The 16,402-nt window shown below is 37.5% G+C and overlaps 1 protein-coding gene across 1 annotated transcript in view; it reads left to right on the top strand.

Annotated features, from left to right (window-relative positions):
• IL7 (interleukin 7) overlaps positions 1-16,402 on the top strand; it is a 78,263-nt gene that overhangs the window by 10,921 nt on the left and 50,940 nt on the right. The window lies entirely within an intron of this gene.

The raw sequence follows: 16,402 nt of genomic DNA, 5'->3' as shown, positions 1-16,402 counted from the left end.
TATTTGTCCTTTTGTGACTGACCAAAGGTCAGATGAACCTGGAGGAAATTATGTGAGAAAGATGAGGCTTTCTGCTCCAGTAAAGATTTACAGCCTCGGAAACCCTGTACAGAGTCCCTATGAGTTAGAACTGACTCCACCACACAACATCACCACCACTAAAGGAATCCTAGGAGCTCTGGTAGCGTAGTGGTTACGAATCGGGCTGCGAACCTTAAGGTCAGCAGTTCAAAACCAGCAGCTGTTCCGCAGTAGAAAGATGAGGCTTTCTGCTCCCTTAAAGATTTACACCCTCGGAAACCCTGTACAGGGTTGCTATGGGTCGGAACTGACTCGACGGCACTTAACAACAACAAAAGGAATCCTGGTGATGCTAAAGGAAAAGGTCTGGGCCATGAGGCTTGTTTGAACTGCAAGTTTTGCTGTTCAAACTTACCAACCAAGCTCCTCCAAAACCCTATACTGGGTCGCTGTAAGTCAGAACTCACTGGACAGCACTTAACAACAGCTACAAATGTTACTTTGTGGGTTTTTTGTCTGTCTGTTCAGTGCTGTCAAGTCAGTTGTAACTCTTAGTGAACCCATATATGGTTCCTGAGGATTGGCTGGTGGATTTCAACCTCTGACCTGGTAGTTAGCAATTCAGTGCTTATCCTGCAGCACCACACCAAGACTCCCTAATGCCTAATGATCACAAGCATTTCTTCATATGTTTGTTGGCTGCTTGAATATCTCCTTTGGTGACATGTCTATTCAAGTCCTCTACCCATATTTCAATTGGATTATTTGTCTTCTTGATGAAGTGATGAAGTGCTCTGTAAATTTTAGATAATAGTTCATTGCCTGATATGCCATTGCCAACATTTTTTTCCAAGTCTGTGGGTACTCTTTTTACTGTTTTGGTGAAATCTTTTCATGCATATAAATGTCTAATTTTTAGGAGGTCTCAGTCATTTATTTTGTTTTTTGTTTTGAGTGTTTTCAGTTATATTTGATAGTGTATTTATGCCATGGTTCAGAGCACCTAAGTTTGTCCCTCTTTTTTCATTGATGATCTTTACAGTTCTAGGATTTACATTTAGGTCTTTAATCTATGTTGAATGCATTTTTGTATATGATGTGAGATAAGGGTTTTGTTTCAGTCATCCACAAATGGATTTCCAGTTTCGTTAGCACCATTTGTTAAAGAGACGATCTCTCCCACATTTAATGTATTTTGTCCCTTTTTCAATGATCAAATGACTATAGGTGAATGAATTTACTTCTGGGTTCTCAAATGTGTTTCATGATCTATGTGCCTTTCATTGTACCATTACCAGACTGTTCTGAATACTGTGTCTGCTTAGTAGGTTTTGAGACCTGGAAGTGAGAGGCCTCGTGTTTTGTTCTTCCTTTTTGATAATGCTTTGCTTATCCAGAGACTCTTTTTGTTTGATCTAAAGTCATGGTTGTTGTTGTTGTTGTTGTTGTTAAGTGCCGTCAAGTCGGTTCCGACCCATGGTTGTTGTTAAGTGCCATCAAATTGGTTCTAATTCATAGTGACCCTGTATAGGATTTCCAAAGAGTGGCTGGTGGGTTTGAACCACCGTCCATGCAGTTCAGACTGACCTTGCAGTCCAGCGCATTATCCTGCAGTACCACACCAGGACTCCATGTAAAGTTGGTGATTAGTTTTTCCATCTCTTTAAAGAAAGCTGTTATCATTTGAATTGGGGTTACATTAAACCTTCAGATTGCTTTTATGTAGTGTTGACATTTTCACGATGTAAAGCCTTTTGTCCATGAGCACCATACATTCTTTGCTTTTGCTTTTGTTTTTGGTAGGTCTCTTTTGGCTTTGTTTAGTATTGCTTTGTATTTTTCTTTGTATAGGTCTTTTGTTTCTCTGGTTTGATTTATTTCTGAGTATATCTTTTGGATGGCTATTGTAAATGGTATTGTTTTCCTGGTTTCCATCTCAGAGCTCTCTTTATTATTGTAAATGAATTTGACTAAATTTTTGTATGTTGACCTTGTACCCTGCCACTTTTCTGAATCTTTCAATGAGTTCCAATAATTTTCTAAATATAGAGTCAAATCATCTACAAATAGAGAGAGTATCTTTTGTCAATTTATACGCCTTTAATTTCTCTTTCTTGCCTAGTAGCTCTGGGTAAGAATTTTAGCAACATATTAAATAGGATCGTGATAAAGGTTTACCAGACATCTTTCAGCTTGTCATACTATGGTGACGTATATGTCACTGTGATGCTGGGAGCTATGCCACCAATATTTTAAATACTAGCAAGGTACCTCCTGGTGGAAAGTTTTCAGCTGAGCATCCACACTAAGAAAAACTAGGAAGAAGGAGAGGCAGACTTCTTCTGAATGATAAGACACTGAAAACCTTATGAATAGTAGTGGAACATTGTCAACACCAGAATATCGACAATTGAAACATGAGGAATTGTACCAAAGCACTGTCAAATATGGTACATGCCAGAGGATGACCTCCTCAGGGTGGCAGGCACTCAAAACACAAGTGGCAAAGAGCTGCATCCTCAAAATAGAGTTGACTCTGTTGACATGAATGGAGTAAAGCTTTCGGGACCTTCAATTGCTAATGGGGCACAACTGAAAATGGGGAGAAACAGCTGTAAACATCCATTAATAATCAGAACATGGAATGTTTGAAGTATGAATTCAGGAAAATTGGAAGTTGTCAAAAATGAAATAGAACAAATAAAGATTGATATCCTAGGTATTAGTGAGCTGAAATAGACTGATATTAGCAATTATGATTCTGACATTCATATGGTTTACTCTGAGGAGAATGACAAATTAAAAAGGATTGACATTGCCTTCATCATCAAAAAGAACATTTCAAGATGTAACTTTAATTATAATGCTGCCTGTGATAGGATAATAACCATAAGTCTACTAAGACCAGTTAATATCAGTATTATTCAGATTTATAGACCAACCACTAAAACCAGTGGTGATGAAATTGAAGAATTCTACCAACTTCTTCAGTTTGAAATTGACCAAACATGCAATCAAAATGTATTGATAATTACTGGTGATTGTAATATAAAAGTTGGAAACAAAGATTTGGAAACTATGGTCTTGGAGTCTGGTGTGGCACTGCAGGAAAATGCACTGGACCTCAAGGGTAGTTTGCAGTTCAAATCCAACAGCCGCTCTGTAGAAAGCCTATACAGGGTTGCTATGAGTCAGAGCCAACTCGACAGCACATAATAGCAGTAACAGTAGAAACAGTAGTGGAGATTGCATGACAGAATTTTGCAAGACCAATGACTTCGTCATTGCAAATACTTTTAAAAAAAGACTACTATACACATGGACCTAATCAGTCAAACTCCACAAGTAATCAAATTGAATGCATATATCGGAAGAGATAGTGGAAAAGTTCAATATCATCAGCCAAAGCTAGGCCAGGGGCAGACTGTGGAACAGACCATCAGTAGCTCATATACAACTTCAGAATGAAGCTGAAGAAAATTAAAACAAATACACGGGAACCAAAGTACGACCTCAAACATATCCCACCTGAATTTAGAAATTATCTCAAGAACAGATTTGATGCATAAAGACACTGATGATCAAAGACCAAAGGAGTTGTGGGATGACATTAATAACATCATACCGGAAGAAAGCAAAATAGCATTAAGAAACAAGAAAGAAGAAAAAGACCAAAATGGATGTCACAAGACAGTTTGAAACATGTTCCCAGCATTGAGATGTTAAAGCAAATGGAAGAAATGAGGAAGTAAAAGCTGAACTGAAAATTTCAAAGGTCAGTTCATGAAGACAAACTCAAGTATATATATATAATGAAATGTGCAAAGACCTGTAGTTAGAAATTCAAAAGGGAAGTATTTGCTCAACATTTCTCAAGCTGAATGACCTGAAGAAAAAACTCAAGCCTCTATTTAAAATATTGAAAGATTCTATGTGCAAAATATGGACTGATATTAAAAGCCTCAAAAGAAGATCAAAAGAATACGGAATACACCGAGTAACTGTACCAAAAAGAATTGGTTGATGTTCAACCATTTCAAGAAACAGCATATGACCAAGAGCCAATGGATTCTGAAGGAATAAGTCCAAGATGCAAAGAAGACATTGCCAAAGAGCAAGGCTCCAGGAATTGATGGAATACAAATTGAAATCTTTCAACAGACTGATGCAGCACTGGAGGCACTCACTCATCTATGCCAAGAAATTTGGAAGACAGTTTCCTGGCCAACTGATTAAAAGAAATCCATGTTTGTGCCATTACAAAGAGAGGTGAGCAAACAGAATGCAGAACTCATTGAACAACTATCATTAATATCACATACCAGTAAAATTTGCTAAGGATTAGTCAAAAACCGCTGCAACAGTACATTAACAGGGAACTGCTAGTGGTTCAAACCACATTCCGAGGAGGATGTGAAACTAGAGATAGCACTGATGCCATCAGATGGATCTTGGCTGAAAGCAGACAGTAACTTTATTGACTAAGCAAACGCTTTTGACTGTGGATCATAAAAAGCTACGGGCAACTTTGCAAAAGAGTATTCCAGAACACTTAATTGTGCTCATGAGAAACCTGTACATAGACTAAGAGGCAGTCATTGAACAGAAGAAGGGATGCTGAGTGGTTTAAAATCAGGAAAGGTGTGCACCAGCATTGCATTCTTTCACCATACTTATTCTGTATGCTAAGAAAATAATCTGAGAAACTGAATTATATGAAGAAAAAATGTGGCATCAGGATTGGAAGACACTCATTAACAACCTGTGATATGCTGATGATATAACCTTGCTTGCTGAAAGGGAAGGAGACTTAAAATACTTAGTAATGAATATCAAAGACAACAGCCTTAAATATGGGTTGCACCCTGGATGGAGTTTTTATAGACCTAGGTTACGAATCGGGCTGCGAACCATAAGGTCAGCAGTTCGAAACTACCAGCTGCTCCGCGGGAGAAAGATGAGGCTTTCTACTCCCGTAAGGATTTACACCCTCGGAAACCCTGTACAGGGTCGCTATGGGTAGGAACCGACTCGAAGGCACTTAACAACAACAACAACAGGTTGTCTGGAGTCCTGGTGTGGTGCTGTGGGTTAATGCACTGAACCGCAAGGTCGGTTTGAACCACAAATCTGCAGTTCAAGCTCACCAGCTGCTCCTCAGAAACCCTACACAGGTTCGCTAGGAGTCAAAACTGACTCAACGTCACTTAAGAGCAACAACCAAAAGGTGTTGTGTATGTTAAAGGCACTCAATTCACTTCTCTAACCTTTCCTCTAAAGCTGAGGGTTCCTCATTTTAACATCTGTGTCTACTTCATTTGATCTCCCGAATCTTTGTTATTGAGGGTCTGTGTAGTGCATCTGCCTAGTCTACCACCTTAAACCAAAAGCCCTAACATTAAATACTTTTAAAGTTCTAAGAACTATGTGTATTAAAATAGACATTTACATGAATAAATTTTATTTTAATTCATTTTATAATTATTTGTAGAATATCTCCTATGCATTTCCATTTTAGTAGAAAAAATGAGAAACATTAAATATGCATAATAGCTAGTTGTTGAATTTTAAATAATTATAATTAACTTGGGATAATAAACACAGATAGAAGGAAAGTTAGGGAGATCATAATCATATCAACATTTTGGAGTGCTTGTCATGGTGTAAGTGCTTTCTATGTATTAACTAATTTAATCCTCACAACACACCTATGAAAGAGATGCTCTTTTTAACCTAAATTTCACAAAGAATCTGAGGTCCAGGATTGCCCAGTGGAAGAACCAGGATCCAAGCCAGGACTCTGTGCTGGACAAATGTTTAGGATTAATTACAATTACCAGATGAGGTTCACATGGGACTAAGGACATAGAATAGAATTGTAGAAGAAATAGAAACACTATGAATTATAATATAGAATCAAAATTGGGCCAGGGTAAATGTGAGACTGCTCCTTTCCACCTACCTCAGAAGAAAGGAAGGTTCATAATAAATAATAAAGGTCTCCTTCTACATGGCTTGCTAACTATGCTATATGTTGGTGTTATTGCTGTCAAATGCCATTGTGCCCATCCCAACTCAAAGCACTGTGATCTTTGAAGATGTTTTGTAGTATTTTTATGTGTTTAAGTTTATTAAGATTTGTTTGCATAGGGTTTCCAAAGAGCTGCTGGTGTATTTGAACGGCGATCTTACAGTTAGCAGTACAGTGCTTATACTACAGTGGCACATCAGGTCTATAGACTATAGATTCCTAAATTATGATGAATGATCAAATGGAACCAGAATTTTAATATTCTTGATAACCCACTGCTGTTGAGTTGATTTAGATTCATCCCGACCCTGTAGGGCAGAGTAGAACTTCCCTATAGGGTTTCCAGGGCTGTAATCTTTACAGAGGAGTCCTGGTGTGGCACTGTGGGCTAAAGCGTTAGACTGCAAAGTCATTTGACCTGCAAGGTCGGTGGTTCAAGCTCACCAGCTTCTCCTTCGAAACCCTATACAGCATCACTATGGGTCAGAACTGACTCAATGGCACTTATCAACAATAAATAATCTTTACAGAAGCAGACAGCCACGTTCTTTTCTTGCAGAGAAGATGGTATATTTGATCCATCGACCAGTCAGTTAATAGCCAAGTGCTTAACTGCTGTACTACCAAGACACCTTAGATTCTTGATAAATATTATTATTTTCTGGCATGGATTGGCCAATTCACAGTTTTTAATAGCAATATGAGATTCATCCTTGCCAATACTGAGTATGTTTATTTTTTTAAAATATTAGCTAAAACAATAGGTAAATAATTTTGTTTTCATGTACTTGCTTTGATAGTGAAGCTATCAAATTTTAAGTTTCTTATTTCTAGTTATTCTTTTAAAAATTAATGAGATAAAATTCATATATCACAAAATGTATCATTCAAAATGTATATTTTCAGAGGCTTTTAGTATATTAAAAACCACTAGCTAATTCCAGGACTCAAAAATAAACACATTACCATCAGCAGTCATTCCCGATCCTTCCGTCTACCCAATCTCTAACAACTACTCATCTACTTTCTGTTCCTATGGATTTACCAATATGACAATTAGAGCATTCAACAAACTTGGAATAGAAGAATGCATCCACATTTCTTCTAAAATCTCACAGATACTATCTTACTCAATGGTGAAAGAATGAAAGCTTTCCCCCTAACATCAGGAACAAGACAAAGATGACTGCTATCACAGAGTCCTGATGTGGCATTTAGGATAAGCCCTGGTCTGCTAACCATAGGCCAGCAGTTCAAAGTCACCAGCCACTCATGCAGAGTTGCTATGACTAACTTACAGCACTTCACAACAACAATTCAGCATTGTATTGGACTTTCTAGCTAGTGCAATCAGGCAAGAAAAAGAAGTAAAAGGCATCCAAATTAGGAAGGAAGAAATCAAATGGCTTTCATCCACAGAGACATAATCATATATATATACAAAATCTCAAAAAATATCCAAAAAAGAACTATTAGAGCTAATAAACAAATTCAGTAAATTTGCAGGATAAAAGTTCAACACACACAAAAAAAATCAGTTATGCTTCTATACACCAGCAATGAAAAACGTATATATGAAAGGGAAATTAAGTAAAAATTCCATCTACAATAGCAACTCAAAGAATAAAATATCTAGGAATAAATTCAACCAAGGAGGTGAAAAATTTGTATACTGGAAACCGTAAAACACTGGTGAAAGAAAGAAAAAAAAAGACTTAAATAAGTGGAAAGATACCCCATGTTCAAGGATTGGAAGATTCAATATTGCTAAGATATAGTACTCAAAACAATCTAGATGTGGTGGTCCAGAAATCAATCCACACATCTATGGTCCACTAATTTCCTTGTTGATGATACAAGTCCATTTAATGACGAAAGAAATGTTTCAGGGGAATACCACTCAAAAAGTATAATGTTTGGTGTCCTAATATATTTTTTTAATTCTCAAAATTTGACTCAAAAGCCTAAATATAAGAGCTAAAGCCATAAAACTTTTAGAAGAAATATAAGTGGAACATTCTTACTATTATCTTTATTTTTTGAAAGTTGCATTTGACATTTGTCGATAGTTAAGTAATATTGAATACCATCTTTGTGAGAATCAAAAAGCTCTGGTTCGAAATTATTTTAAATTTGTTTGTTTTTTGAGCAAAGATGGTTAAGTTATAGTATGCTTGTTGAAAATAGTTCTCATTACTTTTTTGGTTCACTTCTTTTGTCAAATAATTAAGTGGAATGGAAAAACCTATAATTTAGGATATATACAAGGGCCTTCAAAAAGTTCCTGAAAAATCCTGTCTTTTATATCATTTTTACACAAACTTTTTGAAGACACATATATAGTCAAGACTACTCTTTTCAGTTCTTCAGTGTGATCTCTCCAGACAGATGTGGTTACACACTACAGGTTGTCCAAGTGACTGCTTACAGTTGTTTCTCCTCGTTTTGAGATGTGCTCCACCAGCTAATGAGGGTCCTGAAAACTACTCCATTCTCATCATCATGGTCAAGTCTACTTTGAGGAGGTACTTCTTCCCCAGTAATATCCTGAGGACCTTCCAACCTGAGGGAGTCATCTTCCATCACTATACGGACAATATTCTGATGGTCTTCATCATGTTTCAATAATCAATATTCTGGTGCTGACAGTGTTGCACTGCTATTAAATAGGTTTTCAGTGACTAAATATTTGGAAGCAGTCAGTCTCTTCTTCCCAGTCTAAATCTGACAGCTCTGCTGAAGCCTGTCCACCATGAGTGACCTTACTGATATTTAATTTACCAGTGACAGTTTCCAGAATCACAGCAGCATGCAAGCCACTACATTACAACAAACTAGCAATCGAGTGGTGGCTGATGCCTCTTATAAGAATAATTGCTCACACGTATATGAACGATTAAAAATACAGTGAGTTGGGTCAAGCACACCTTCACCCTCAACTTTACTTTTTAATACTTTAAAGACACGGTGGAAGAGAAAGGAGCAGCAGCAGATTTCTTTTTCTAACTCTAGGATGAGAATTAATTCATAGTTGTACAAGAAAATAATGAAATCCAGATAATAAAGGTCCTGTTATATATTTTTTAGAGGTTTATATTTATTTATTGTTGTTAGGTGCCATCAAGTCGGTGCTGACTCATAGTGACCATATGCACAATAGAACAAAACACTGCCCAGTCCTGGGTCAGCCTCACAATTGTTGCCACGCTTGAGCCTATTGATGCTGCTACTTTTCCAATCCATCTCACTGGGGGTCTTCCACTTTTTCTCTGACCCTCCACCTTACCAAACATGCTATCCTTCTCCAGTGACTGGTCCCTCCTGACAATATGTCTGAAGTATGAGAGATGAAGTTTAGCCATTCAGGCCTCCAAGGAGCACTCTGAATGTACTTCTTCCAACACGGATCTGTTGTCTTTTTGGCAGCCCATGGCACTTTCAATATTCTCCTCCAACACCATAACTCAAAAGCATCAATTCTTCTACGGTCTTCCTTATTCACTGTCCAGCTTTCACATGCATATGAGGTTATTGAAAACACCATGACTTGGGTCAGGTGCACCTTAGTCCTCAAACTGACATCTTTGCTCTTCAAACACTTTAAAAAGGTCTTGTAGAGCAGACTTGCCTAATGCCATATGTCCTCTGATTTCTTGACTGCTGCTTCTATGAGTGTTGATAGTTGATCCAAGAAGAATGATGTCCTTGACAACTTCAATCTTTTCTCCATTGATAAGAATGTTGTTTATTGGTCCAGTGATGAGGATTTCTGTTTTCTTTACATTTAAATACAATGTGCTCTTTGATCTTCATCAGTAAATATTTTAAGTCCACTTCACTTTCAGCAAGCAAGGTTGTATCATCTGCATATCACAGGTTGTTAATGAGTCTTCCTACAATCCTGATGCCATGTTTTTCTTCATAGAACCCATATTCTCAGATTATTTGATCAGCATACAGTTTGAATAAGTATGGTAAAATAATACAACCCTGTTGTACACTTTCTTAATTTTAAACCATTCGGCGTTCCCATGTTCTGTTCAAACAACTGCCTCTTGTACAGATTCCTCATGAGCACAATTAGTGTTCAGGAATATTCATACTTTGCAATATTGTCTATACCTTCTTATAATCCACACTATTGAAAGCCTTTGCATAGTCAATAAAGCACAGGTAAACATCTCTCTGGTATTCTCTGCTTTCGGCCAAGATCCATCAGACATCAGCAGTGATATCCCTTGTTCCACGTCCTCTTCTGCATCCAGCTGGAACCTCTGGAAGTTCTTTGTCAATGTATGCTTGCAGCCATTTCTGTATTACCTTTAATAAAACTTTACTCTCATGGGATATCAAAGAAACTGTCCGATGATTTCCGCATTCCTTTGGGTCACCTCTCTTTGGAATGGGCACAAATATGGATCTCTTCCAATCAGTCAGCCAGAGAGTTGTCTTCCAAATATCTTGGCATAGATGAGTGAGTGCCTTCTTGGACTTCTTCCTTCAGTATTATTGGCTCTTGATAATATGCTACCTCTTGAAACTGTTGAATATCAACCATTTCTTTCAGTACGGTGACTCTCTGTATTCCTTCCATCTTCTGTTGATGCTTTCTACATCATTCAATAATTTTCCCAGAGAATCCTTCGATAACGAAAGTCAAGGCTTGAATTTTTTCTTCAGTTCCTCCAGCTTGATAAATACTGAGCATGTTCTTTCTTTTTGGTTTTCTGACTCCAGATTTTGGCACATTTTGTTGTAATATTTGAGTTTGTCTTCTCGAGCTAACCTTTGACATTTTCTGTTCAGCTCTTGCACCTTCTCATTTCTTCCTTTTGTTTTAGCATCTCTATACTGGAGAGCAAGTTTTAGTGTCTCTTTTGACATCATTTTGATCTTTTCCTTCTTTCTTATCTTCTTAATGACTTTTTTCTTTCTTCATGTATGATGTTCTTGATGTCATCCCACAACTGCATTGTTTTTCATCCTAGAATATCTGTATCTTCTATTAACACCTGTTGAAGTCTTACCTAGCCTCAAAAGCACCTTTTCTCATGAAGCTGCCCCTAAACGACTGCCTACTGCCCACCCTAGCTCCCAGTATGCACTAATTGATCCTCTTTTGAACTGAAGTGTATTTCTCTCTCTGATTTTTAATTCTGCACACACATAGAAACAATTAGTCCAATGGACGAATGGACCACTGGAACATGTGTCTTATTTCCCCATTTAGTCTATAAACATCTAAGGACAGAGTTTATGTTTGATTCATTTTTGTATCCCACAGAATGTTCAGCACAGTATCTCGTGAATTGTTGTTTTTCAAATATTTGATAAATAATAAATATTTGGCAAGTCAACACTATATTTAATGAGAACTCAGAATTTGTTTTGAATTGGCTAGGGAGACTTTTTTTTTTTTGTCTTGAACAACTGATTCTTTGGAAAATTAACTACAAATTTGTTTTCTGATACTTCATACAAACTAGTTTGGAATTCTACAATATTAATTTATGCAAAAGCTAATAATTTTTGCCTAAACATAATTCATCTTTGTGGATTATGTAACACTTAGTAACCAGAACAGAGTTTGGTTATAAAAATATAAACTCCGCTAGAGATGACCACTTTCTAGAAATGATCCCACCTGATTTCAGGTACATGAAGGGTTCTCCTATCATTTTAAGTTATGAACAGTGACTAGCAGATTATTAATGCCTAATACGTCTTCCAATGTCTTTAACTATGTTTCTGTTCTAAGTGCTCAACAGATCCAACTTTCACTCTTGCACCAATAGTGCTTTTCTTAGTTATCTAGTGCTGTTGTTGTTGTTGTTGTTAAGTGCCGTCGAGTCGATTCCGACCCATAGCGACCCTGTACAGGGTTTCCAAGGGTGTAAATCCTTACGAGAGTAGAAAGCCTCATCTTTCTCCCGCGGAGCAGCTGGTAGTCTCGAACCGCTGACCTTAAGGTTCGCAGCCCGATTCGTAACCACTACGCTACCAGTGCTGTTGTTAGATGCCATCAAGTCAACTCCAACTTATAGTGACCCTCTGCACAATAAAGCAAATCACTGTCTGGTCCTCTGGTCCTTCAACATTCTAACAACTGTTATGCTTCAGTACATTGCTGCTGCCACTGTACTACTATAATAAAGAAATATTACAAGTGGAAGGCTTTAGCAAACAAAACTTTGTTTCCACATAGGTAAGGAGATTATAAGTCTGAGTGTAGAGCACTAACTCTAGGGAAAGGCTTTCTCTATATAGATTCTAGAGAAGGGCCTTGTCTCCTCAGTTAGGCTTCTTGGTTTCTCTGAGATATCCATGTTGCTTGGGGTCTAGGGGCACTGTGGGTTAATGTACTGGACTGCAAACTTGGTTTGAACTGCAAGGTGGGTAGTTCAAACTCACCAGCCACTCCTTGGAAACCCAAGACAGGGTCATTATGGGTTAGAACCAACCCAAAGGGACACAACAACATCTTACTCCATCTTTGCTATGCTTATTTCATCTCTTTTGTATGTAAAAAAGATTGACTCAAGACATACCCTACATTAATTATGCCTCATTGGCAAAAGAAAGAGAACCCATTCCCAAATGGGATTATAACTTTAGGCATAGAGTTTAAGATTTACAACACATATTTTTGTCTGGATGCAATTCAGTCTATAATATTCCACCCTTGGGCAAACAAAAATCCATCTAGTTGCTACATGCAAAACATTCATCCAATTTCATGATCCCCAAAGCCTTAAATCAGCTCCAAGTCCATAATCTCATTTTCTATATCATCTAGATCAAATATGAGTACTATTTTAGCCATATTCTAATCTGGAACAAAATTCATTTTCATCTGTAAATCAGTGAAATCTAGAATACAGTGTCTAAAGTACAATGGTAGAACAAGTACAGTGCAAACATTTCCATTATAAATTGGAGAGATTTGAGGGAAATAAGATAACAGTACATCCAAAACCCTGCAAGAAAAAAGAAAAAAATACATTAACTCTCATCACTTGGTAAGAATTCTCTGTTCTCTGAGATCATCATGGCAATGGCCTCATCCTCCAGTCTCTGGGTATTGGTTAAGCCTTCTGAATTCCAGGTGGAGACCTTTCAGCCCTGTGTTTCAACTCCACCTTTCAGGCCTTCAGGGATGGAGAATCTGCTCCCTTGAATTTATGACGACCCATTTCCTAATCTGAATGGCAATCGCACCTTCTCAACCCTGGCAGGCTCTGCTCTGTCCCTAGGGTGTGTCACTTCCACTCCCTCAGCTTTGAGTGACAGCTCCATCCCTCTGGCATACCTAAATGGTGGCCCCACTCTATTAACGGGTTTGTGAAGATCCAGATCTTTGAAACCTAGGAGGCTGTTGTCCCAATCTTTGAGATCCAAGAGATCATGTCTCCACCCATTTAAAACAAGAAGGTTCTTCTTCCTATGCATCTTCCAGCAGGCTGCTGATCTCCAAGGTGCTCTAAGTATGGTCCTTTGTTTTCTTGGAAGACTACAGATATAGCTCCTTTGGTCTGTTTTCTGTCTGTAGAATTCCAAGAAGCAGAAAGTGTTCTTTCCTTTCATTCTTTCTCTGTGCCCTTTAGCCTAAACTGATGAGTTTTCTATCATGGTAATTAGTTAGATCCATCCATAACAGGCTTAATTTCTTTGGTGAAAGAAATTAAGCCTGTAACTGATGGATCTACCTAATTGATGAACATTCTAGGACATGTGTCCTTAGTTGGTATGATAGAATTTTCCAAACCTTTCAGTTCTATTTTAATTCTGCAAGGTTCACTTTTAAGTGGATGTCTTTCTTCTCACATTTTACTATAAGCAGCAAGGAGAAACCACAAGAATCCTTTAGGATCTTGCTTAGAAATTTTATCAGTCCAATATCAATGCCTATAAAATTCTGAAGGAAATAAAATATGACTCAATAATTTTATATTTAATCAACTTGTTGTTTGGGTATAAAATATTTACTGCTCTTCAGTATAAAATGTTGCTGCTGACTGCCACTGAATCGATTATGACTAGAGACCCTAGATGACAGAGAATAACTGCCCCATAGGGCTTCCTAGGCTGCAATAGTTATAGGCAAATATTACCAGATCTTGTCTCTGGTAGCCCTCTGTTGTTGTTGTTAAGTGCTGTCAAGTCAGTTCCTACCCATGACAACTTGTGTAGAGTTTCCAAAGAGCAGCTGGTAAGCTTGAACCATTGCCCTTGTGGTTCAAACCAACTTTGCAGCCCAGAGCATTAACCCACAGGGCAACACCATAGACCCTCTATGTGGGTTAAAACTGCAGACCTTTGTGTTATGAACCAAGCACCTAACCACTGTGCCATAAAGTGCATAAGATAGAAATTTATGCAATTTATGCAATCCTTTGATTAAATTACAGCACTTATGAACCTTCTTAAATAATTTTTTTTTAAAGTACAAAACATTAAATCTGACCAAACAAAAGAAAAATGCAGACAACTGTAGTAAATGGTCAACTACCATGAATAAATTTGAGTTTCTTCTAGCATTAGAATGGCCTTAGATGTTTTCTTGCAATCTATCATACTTATACATATACATATTACCATCTTTTATTGTCTTCATAGCTCTACTACCATCTGAAATTATCTTATTTGTGAAAGCAAGGACTCTGGGTCTTATTCCTCACTGCAAACTCAGCATTGAGAATACTACCTGGCACAGACTAAGCCTAATCCATTGCTACTGAGTCAATTCCAACTCATAGCAACCCAATAAGACAGTGTAGAACTGCCTCATAAGGTTTCCAAGGCTGTACCCCTTACTGAAGCACACTACTATGTTTTCCTTCCATGGAAACCACTCAAAACAACAACTGACTACTAAATAAATAAACATAATTTTCTATATATAAACAGAAATGTAAATGTTATTTTTTTAATTTATTGTAAAGATGTTGATAAACATGAGTGATATAAAACTCACTATATGACTTACCATAGGAATCCCTGGGTTGCCTCAATCTCTAAGCCCTTGATTGTTATCAGAAAGGTTGGTGACTTGAATCAACCCAGGGAAGTCCTGGTGGTGCATTGCTAAAGCACTCAGTTGCTACATACAAATGGTCATCAGTCATTCCATGGGATAAAGCCTTGGCAAGCTGCTCCTGTAAAGATTGCCCCTTAGGAAACCAGACAGGACATTTCTTCTCTGTCATACAAGGTTGATATGAGTCAAAATCTACTTGATAGAACACAACATATAGTTTGAGAGTTGAAATTTTATCAAGATTACCCTTTTGGAATCCTCATAAATAGTCACCATAAACTTCTGAGATGAAGACTCTGCCTTCAATCTAACTGGCCTAGTAAATCCTCTAGAAATGCACTGTTTAATTGGTCCTTCATTTAGAAGGCACTGTAACAGGACTATTGCTGAGGGAACTTGCCTGTTGTCATCCACTGGTCACAGAGACAGATTTAAACACATTTTTGTTTGGGATTAGCCTGTGCATGTATGAACCGGAACCCCAGTAGCAATACTTTCTGACTTACTCTGGTAATCAAGATGATTTAGTATTTCTCAAACTTAGAAGTGGGCCATCTATAACTGTGGTTTTCAAATTTCTATTTATCCCTGAAATTATTTTTTTAAATAGAGTCCTACACAGAATCCTAATGAGGCTCCAAACCCCAACTATCTTTATCTTATAACCAATTTTAAGTGCCCCCTAAGTTGTCTTGTGGAACCCCAAAATTACCTAGAGACTGGCATATGAAAACCATTGTTCTGGTCTACTGTACTTGTACTGAGGAGTCCATTTAGGGAGCGGGTATACTAAGTTAATACAGTACTATAAGAAGATCACTAGGCATGAAAATGCTAGTGTCTGAGTCCCAGTTTTGTGACTTTGCTTCCAAGGCTTTGGTCAAGGCAGTTAACCTATTTCGGGCTTCCATTTCCTAATTCATAAAATTAAACAGGTGACCTGAATACCCTTTGAGATTCCTTCCAGCTGTTAAGATATTAATACCAATAGTGGAAACAATATTGGGACACAGTTATCCACATCTCTAATTCAATGATTTTTCTAATGCACTGATATTTTGAAAGCAGTCCTTTCAGAATGCCCAGAGAATTAATGGTATAGCACTGTATTAATGGTGTAAGCTCTGGACTGCTACCCACAAGGTTGATGCTTCAAACCCACCAGCCGCTCCTTGGAAACTGTATACACAGTTACCATGAGTCAGATCTGATTCGATGGCACTTAACAACAACAAAGAATGAATGTCCTATATCCTATGTATAATTTTTTTTTGGTATATATATATATACATACACAAAAAAGTTATATACAT

Source organism: Chrysochloris asiatica, unplaced genomic scaffold (assembly GCF_000296735.1).
Source record: "Chrysochloris asiatica unplaced genomic scaffold, ChrAsi1.0 scaffold00001, whole genome shotgun sequence".
Lineage (NCBI taxonomy): Eukaryota > Metazoa > Chordata > Mammalia > Afrosoricida > Chrysochloridae > Chrysochloris > Chrysochloris asiatica.
Note: the sequence above shows the minus strand (reverse complement) of the source record. Positions and strands in the feature narration are given on the sequence as shown.